Source organism: Schistocerca gregaria, chromosome 2 (genome assembly GCF_023897955.1).
Source record: "Schistocerca gregaria isolate iqSchGreg1 chromosome 2, iqSchGreg1.2, whole genome shotgun sequence".
NCBI lineage: Eukaryota > Metazoa > Arthropoda > Insecta > Orthoptera > Acrididae > Schistocerca > Schistocerca gregaria.
Window position 1 is genome coordinate 736,517,547 of NC_064921.1, and position 7,614 is coordinate 736,525,160.

Here is a 7,614-nt window from a genome sequence, read left to right on the forward strand (position 1 = left end):
GGTAACAGAAGATATACTGAATTAATTGATGAAAGGAGAAAATACAAAAATGCAGTAAATGAAGCAGGCAAAAAGGAATACAAATGTCTCAAAAATGAGACCGACAGGAAGTGCAAAATGGCTAAGCAGGGTTGGCTTGATGACAAATGTAAAGATGTAGAGGCGTATATCACTAGGGATTAGATAAATACTGAATACAGGAAAATTAAAGAGACCTTTGGAGAAAAGAGAACCACTTGTATAAATATCAAGAGCTCAGATGGAAACCCCGTTCCAAGCAAAGAACGGAAAACATAAAGGTGGAAGGAGTATATAGAGGGTCTATACAAGGGCGATGTTCTTGAGGACAGTATTATGGAAATGGAAGAGGATGAAGATGAAATGGTAAATATGATCTGCGTGAAAGACCTAAGTCGCAACAAGACCCCGGGAGTAGACAACATTCCACTATAGCTACTGACAGCCTTGGGAGAGCCAGGCCTAACAAAACTCTTGTCATCTGGTGAGGTATGAGACAGGCGAAATATCCTCAGACTTCAAGAAGAATATAGTAATTCCAATACCAAAGAAATCAGGTGTTGATAGATGTGAAAATTGCCGAACTATCAATTTAATAATCCACAGCTGCAAAATACTAGCACGAATTCTTTACAGACGAATGGAAAAACTGGGAAGATCAGTCTGGATTCCGTATAGTAAGAACACATGAGGCAATACTGACCCTACGACTTATCTTAGAAAATAGATTAAGGAAAGGCAAACCTACGTTTCTAACATTTGTAGACTTAGAGAAAGCTTTTGACAACGTTGACTGGAATACTCTCTTTCAAATTCTGAAGGTGGCTGGGGTAAAATACAGGGAGCGAAAGGCTATTTACAATTTGTACAGAAACCAAATGGCAGTTATAAGACTCGAGGGGCATGAAAGGGAAGCAGTGGTTAGGAAGGGAGTGGGACAGGGTTGTAGCCTCTCCCCAATGTTATTCAGTCTGTATATTGAGCAAGCACTAAAGGAAACAAAAGAAAAGTTCGGAATAAGTATTAAAATCCATGGAGAAGAAATAAAAACCTTGAGGTTCGCCGATGACATTGTAATTCTGTCAGAGACAGGAAAGCACTTGGGAGAGCAGTTGAACAGAATGTACAGTGTCTTGAAAGGGGGGTATAAGATGAACATCAACAAAAGCAAAACGAGGATAATGGAATGTAGTCGAATTAAGTCGGGTGATGCTGCAGGAATTAGATTAGGAAATGAGACACTTAAAGTAGTAAATGAGTTTTGCTATTTGGGGAGCAAAATAACTGATGATGGTCGAAGTAGAGACGATATAAAATATAGAATGGCAATGGCAAGGAAAACGTTTCTGAAGAAGAGAAATTTGTTAACATCAAGTATAGATTTAAGTGTCAGGAAGTCTTTTCTGAAATTATTTGTATGAAGTGTAGCCATGTATGGAGTGAACAGGAACGTGTTATGCAGATCTTGGTGTCACTCGTGTCCATCTAGAAAAGTTTTTCCTGAGTTTAACGAAGGCGATGTTGGCGTGATATATTCGACGATGCCCTTTGGCTACACTGACTAAAGGATTCTTTTGAGATATACCAAATTAAGATAACCTGAAGATGCCTTAAAAAAGGCGGAATGAGTAGTTAAAAAATAAAATAATAAAATTGCAACCAAGACTGTTTTTAACCAATACTGTTAAGCACTGGTTTGCTTTATGCCACATATGGGTTGGAAGAATTTCTTTAGATGTTCAGTATAACTATGCCCAGAGAGAAAGATTGATGAATTGATGAGAGAGTGCGTGATATTACAATGGCGTTTCTCGGTGGTATTTCTCAGCAGCATTTCAATGACAAAGAAGAATATTTTTCCAGTTTCAAATTCTATGTTCTGTATGTATCTGTGGAATCCACTATTATGTATTATGTTATATATTTCCCGTCCACCCCACTGTCTGCTAGTGTGAATATGTGATTTATCTATAACTGCCACTTAGTTGCCAGGAGGTTTCCTAGAATATTAAGAGCACTTTAGGCAATCTTTTTGTAGAGCTTGAATACAACTACATTGGATCAGAGAGGTGTTAGTGGCCATTGGCCAGCATCCATTGTGAGGTTAGTACAGATAGAAGCCACTTACACTTTGTGAGCCCTTTCGGGTTTCTGTGGAGACCCTTGTGATGGTGCAGGCTAGCATTACTCTTCCTCAGGATGCCAGTGTGTAAGGATGCTCTGAGTAATAACTCCTAAGTTGAAATGTATAAGAGTTAGCTTTGTTCGAGTTTTCGGTAGTCACTCTGGTGTGTGGCACTGATAATCAAGCCACTTAACTGTTTCAATTGGAGAACTGTGTTAATTTCATTAATATTCAGTTTACTCAGTGTGATCCTTCGAGCAATTCAAACTTGGTGTGTACGAGCAGTCCCACTACATGATGTTGTTTCGTGTACCATGTTTGAACATGTTGTGTGCTTTGTGGAATGTTTGTATTAAATTTTATTTACTTTACCATCCAATTTGTGTGTCATTCCCATGGACTTAGAAGCATGTACTCTACTTCATCATGTGCATTTCTTTGTAAACCATAAGGCTCCAGTTCTACGTAAACACTGCTCGTGGTAAAATTGAATCCTCAGTTTCATCGCAGAGTAGACGTGCTCATGCTTGGTAAAATCATTTACAAAATTACTTAGCTGTATTGAATTTTGGAAGTGGGCTTTGATCTCTGAAACTGACCATTAAAGCCAATTGTGCTCTGATCCAGTGAGATTACATGTGGAGTAGGGAAGCTTTTTGCTAATCCTGTCTTTTTTTGTGAGTGGTCAATGTGAATGTGAAATATGTGGTCATGATAAATTGTAACCAGTAATTTAGCAGACATGCCCCCACATGTGTCAGTTCACCTTTTGTGTTGTATAACGTACCATGTGTCGAGATTCATGCAACAGCATTCCAAGTAACTGTGTTTTAACTTAACATCTGTGTGTGTGTGTGTGTGTGTGTGTGTGTGTGTGTGTGTGTGTGTGTGTGTGTGTGTGTGTGTGTGTGTGTGTTACTTTTAATGAAGAAATAAGTGTTAATTATTGCTAAATTCGTTGCTATTACGCATCACAGGGTTATTCCACTTTGCAGTCAGATTCTTAAAATCGGTCAGTTCGCAAGTCCCCTTAATAAAGTTTCAATGAAATTCATTATTGTGTATCCAACATATGGCTTGATATTTTATTAAATCATCAAATGCTCTGTGAGGTGATGGATTTTATCAGTTTAATTAATTAATATATAAAAATAAATTTCGTCCATTAATTAGAAATTTTGCATTTGGTACTTGTTCAAGGCAAGCGAACGTAGGCCCCACTTACAGTTATTCATGGGATTTAGGGAATCAAAAAAGAGATATTTCCCTAAGCTGATCCTACCAGTAGCCTACAGCACGAAACGACGACAGGTGTCATTCATAATGGCGGCGCTCTGTCAAGCTTTTGATTGCACTAGGAATTTTCTTATGCTGCTCTGAGATTATTAGTATGTTCTAGCATATCCACAGGTTTTGCACAGTTTCTTTATTGAGGTTGAACAGTGTTGTTACCTGCAGTGTGCAATAATGCCTTCTTATTTCTTTTTTCCTGAAGCGTATTTATATACTTTGGGGGATTTAAAGAGTTGAAATTTTGATTGGAAATTTTATGTAAGTTTTGTGCGTCTGACGATATATTTTTGCATTGGGATTTGTGAGTTAAGGTTCGTTTCCTTGTGTTAGGTTGTGTGTATTGAATACCTTAGTTTAACCAGTGTAAAAAATTTAGCAAAATTTTAGCATGTATATTGCTGAAGCTACTTCAAATAAGGGTGTTTTCCAGTATCAGCTCTCATTCATTTGTTTCCGAGATGGATACGTGCGGCTGCTCTAAGAGCAGTATAAGAAAAAATAAATTAGATGCTGAGAAATTAGGTAATATGCCTGGGGAATGGGTGTTGTAGGGAAAGGCAAGTGGAGGGGTTCGGATTCTCGTCACGTTTAGCCAGGAGAGTAGGGAGAGAAAAAGAATAGATCATTTTGAGGCAAGTAATCTGATTGAGCCGGATTTTAGTGGTTCTGCAGAAATTTAAATTTAGAAAGCGCACAATCTGTTCCACCCACAGTCAATAATGTTTCAAACCAAAGGTCTGGTATCAGAAGTGCAGGTGTGCATGAGGCTGAAACTGCAATTGGTGAAAGAGTACACCTGTGAGTGTAGCTCTGAGCAATACGTGGCTGACCGAGTTGGCTGAAATGCTAGGCAGGAAAATGAAACAAAATTTGAGGCAGCACAGGAAAGGTCACGAGAAAGAAACAAAGATTTAGCTATCGAAATTAAAAATGGGGTCGCACCGAAAATTAATGCGAAATTTGAAGCGGTAGGGAACCGAGTAAGTGCGATCGAAACGAAACAGCAGGGTGTGAGCGACGAAGTCAGAGTCCAAGATGAAGGACTAGAAAATAAATTCCAGGAATTAAGTCAAAGATGTGAGCGTGATCGTCAAAAATTCGTCAAGCACCTAGAAGGTAGGAATGAAGTAGAAGGGTACATCTCTGCGATTCGTGAACTAGGAAATAAATCTGATGCATTAAAGCTACAGGGTATTGAGGAAAATGAAAACAACCTGGAGAGGCTTAAAGAGCAAGTGGTGGTTTTGAAGGTGTCTGAGAGTTGTGATAGGACTGCACCTGTAAATGTTGCGGAAAGTGAAGAGGTCAAGTTCCTCCTGAAGTTTCAGCTAGGTCACTACGAGGTTAATAAGAGGCAGTGAGATGCCACGAATGAATTATATGAACGCATGTCTCACATGGAAATACTTCTCGGGCACGATGTAGAGCATAGAGTACACCTGCAGAAGAACGTGAGTGAAAATCATGATAATAAAGATTCGGGTCATGAAGATGACGATGACGTTAAGTACAAATTTAGCCATGTCGAAGGTAGTCGGTAGTTAGGCACAGTTTCGATTATAAATATTTCCTTTGAGTCAGAAAGCTTGAAGTATTTCGGAACTCGTCAGAAGAGAAACACCCTCGTGCTTGGTTTGAACAGTATCAGTATTGCCCTCCCCCTACTTACCCGGATGAGTATAAAACTGAGTTCATGGGTGGACATCTAGTGGGGAGCAAGCCTGAGGTCGATAGCTCTAACATGCATACATGATTTCCACCTTGCATTTCTATTGGCATATTGGTCCGAGGCCACTCAAGACCCACTGATGCATAGAATAATGATGCTGCCGAATTTAAATGTCAGGTTTTGAGAGTCCAGTACTGCTCCTTGAGCACACGCTTCAAAGAAAACAGTTTTTGTACAATCCCTACAGCCCGGATGAGTTGATTAGGATTTGTGTAATGAAGCTACCAACAAACCTTCGTCATATTGTTTTAGCGTGGCGGTGCAAAGATGACAGAAGCGTTCAAGTTATTATTACAGGAACTATAGTATGACTTGCAGAATAATGCGGAGGCAGTGCCAGTTCATTATCTGTCATGACTGCGAGTAGTAGTCATGGCCCGATTATGACTCGGCGGCGCAAACAAACACGTGAAGGGAATCGCAACGATAACCATTACCAGCCATATCGCAATCCGTGGCAAAACGGTAATCGAAATGATAGAAGCTATAGGTGAAATAATGGGAATCAGCAAAATTGGCAAAGGGATGGTGATGGAAATCGAGGAAATAATCGTGACGAACAGAACAACGCAAATGGCAGGGTAGTTGTTCCAGGAGACGTGGAAATTAGATCAGCCGATCCCCGAAATAATCCACCAGAGAATAGTGGGCAACGTTAGTTACGACTTGTCTCTGACAACAAACGCGTTATTACAAGGTCCACAATAACAGAAAAATATAGTGTGCGCTACAGGAAGATATAAGAGAAACATTGCTGCAGGAACAGGCTACTAATAAAATTTCGGCTGTTAGCCCTATTATTATGATCTCCATTGTGGAGTTATGTCTGCCCTGTGTTGTCGACAAAAAGTGAGGCTGCATTTTGGAAATGCGAAGAGGCAGGGACCTGGCCAACTTTGTCGTTGCGGGGACGAAGGTGAAGGGGGCAGTTTTGAGGAAGAGTGTAGAGGTCAAATGGCAGACTTGTTTTTTTTGTAAGTGTCAGACTAAGGAATTCAAAAAGTGTTCAAATGTGTGTGAATACTTAAGGGACCAAACTGCTGAGGTTATTGGTCCCTAGACTTACACACTACTTAAATTAACTTAAGCTAACTTATGCTAAGAACTACACACACACCCATGCCCGGGGGAGGTCTCCAACCTCCAGTGGGATGACTAAGGAATTTGAAGTTAATTTATTAATTGTGCCCCTAATGAATGTGGAAGTGATTCTGGTGGTTAACTTCATGAATGTCCTTCGTGCTATTTTGGATTTAGATGGAGATATTATGACGCTCAGTATCGAGGGAAGCCCCATTGAGTTGGTTTTTAGTGATTTGATTCTGAGGGACGAATCAGAAGTGAGCTGCCTGCGAATTCTTGTTTTTCCAGAGTTGCAACTGGAACCGGAAATCCTTATCAATTACATAGGTGGTGTAAGTTCTCCGTTTTCCGAGAGTGAAGTAAGTGAAGCTTTCTCGAAAACTGTAGAAATGAGGATGCTTAGTATGGGGAACGTGTCAAAAGCCAACTGAATGAAGCTGTATGAGGTTTGAAGATCGATGAGCAAATATTTTCCGATGCACCTGCTGTGACTAAAAAGTTTGTTCATAAGTTCCAAGTACAGTGACATCAAAAGTTCTTTTGTCATACCATACCTGATCCGTTAGTCCACAAGGAGAACTTAAAGGCTGAAACTGCTAAGATGCTGAAATAGGGTGTGACTGGGCAGGCCATGAGGTCATATAATTCTCTCCTCATGGTCGTTCCGAAACTAGATGAATCTATACGCTTCTACAGAGATAAATACAGTTATTAAGCCAGAAACAGATGAGTTGTTCCAACGCTTCCACAGAGTGAAACTTTTTTCCCCGATGAGCTTGAGGACTAGTTATTGGCGGATTGTGTTCCACCCATAATGTAGGCAGTACACCGTATTTCTATGCAGTGAGGACTGCTATAAATTTAAAAAGCCTCCATTTGGGCTAATTGTGTTATCGAGAATTAAATAGCATCCTTCCCGAGAACTTCAGTAGCGGAAGACATTTTACATCAATGAATTTTGAATGCAGAGAAATCTTGGGAGGAACACAGTAATGTGCTGAACCGTTTATTGCATGCAGTGAATGAGCAAGTATGACTGTAAACCTGGAAAAATCCCAGTTTGGTAAAAGGAAAATAAAGTTCTTGGAGCATATTATTTCAGCAGTCAGAATGCAGCCCCACCCTGACAAGGTTAAAGTGACTACCGGATTTCCTACGCCGACGACGAAAAGACAACTTAAAGGGTTTTTAGGCGTCACCAATACCAATGAAAAATTTTTGAATCTAAGTGTGTTATCCATCCCACGTCTGTGTGCTCTCGTAGGGAATAATACGGCTTGAAATTGGCATCAGCGAGAAAGAGATGAATTTATAAATCTCAAGAATTGTTCAGTAAACACACCCATCCTGGCACACACTGATTTAA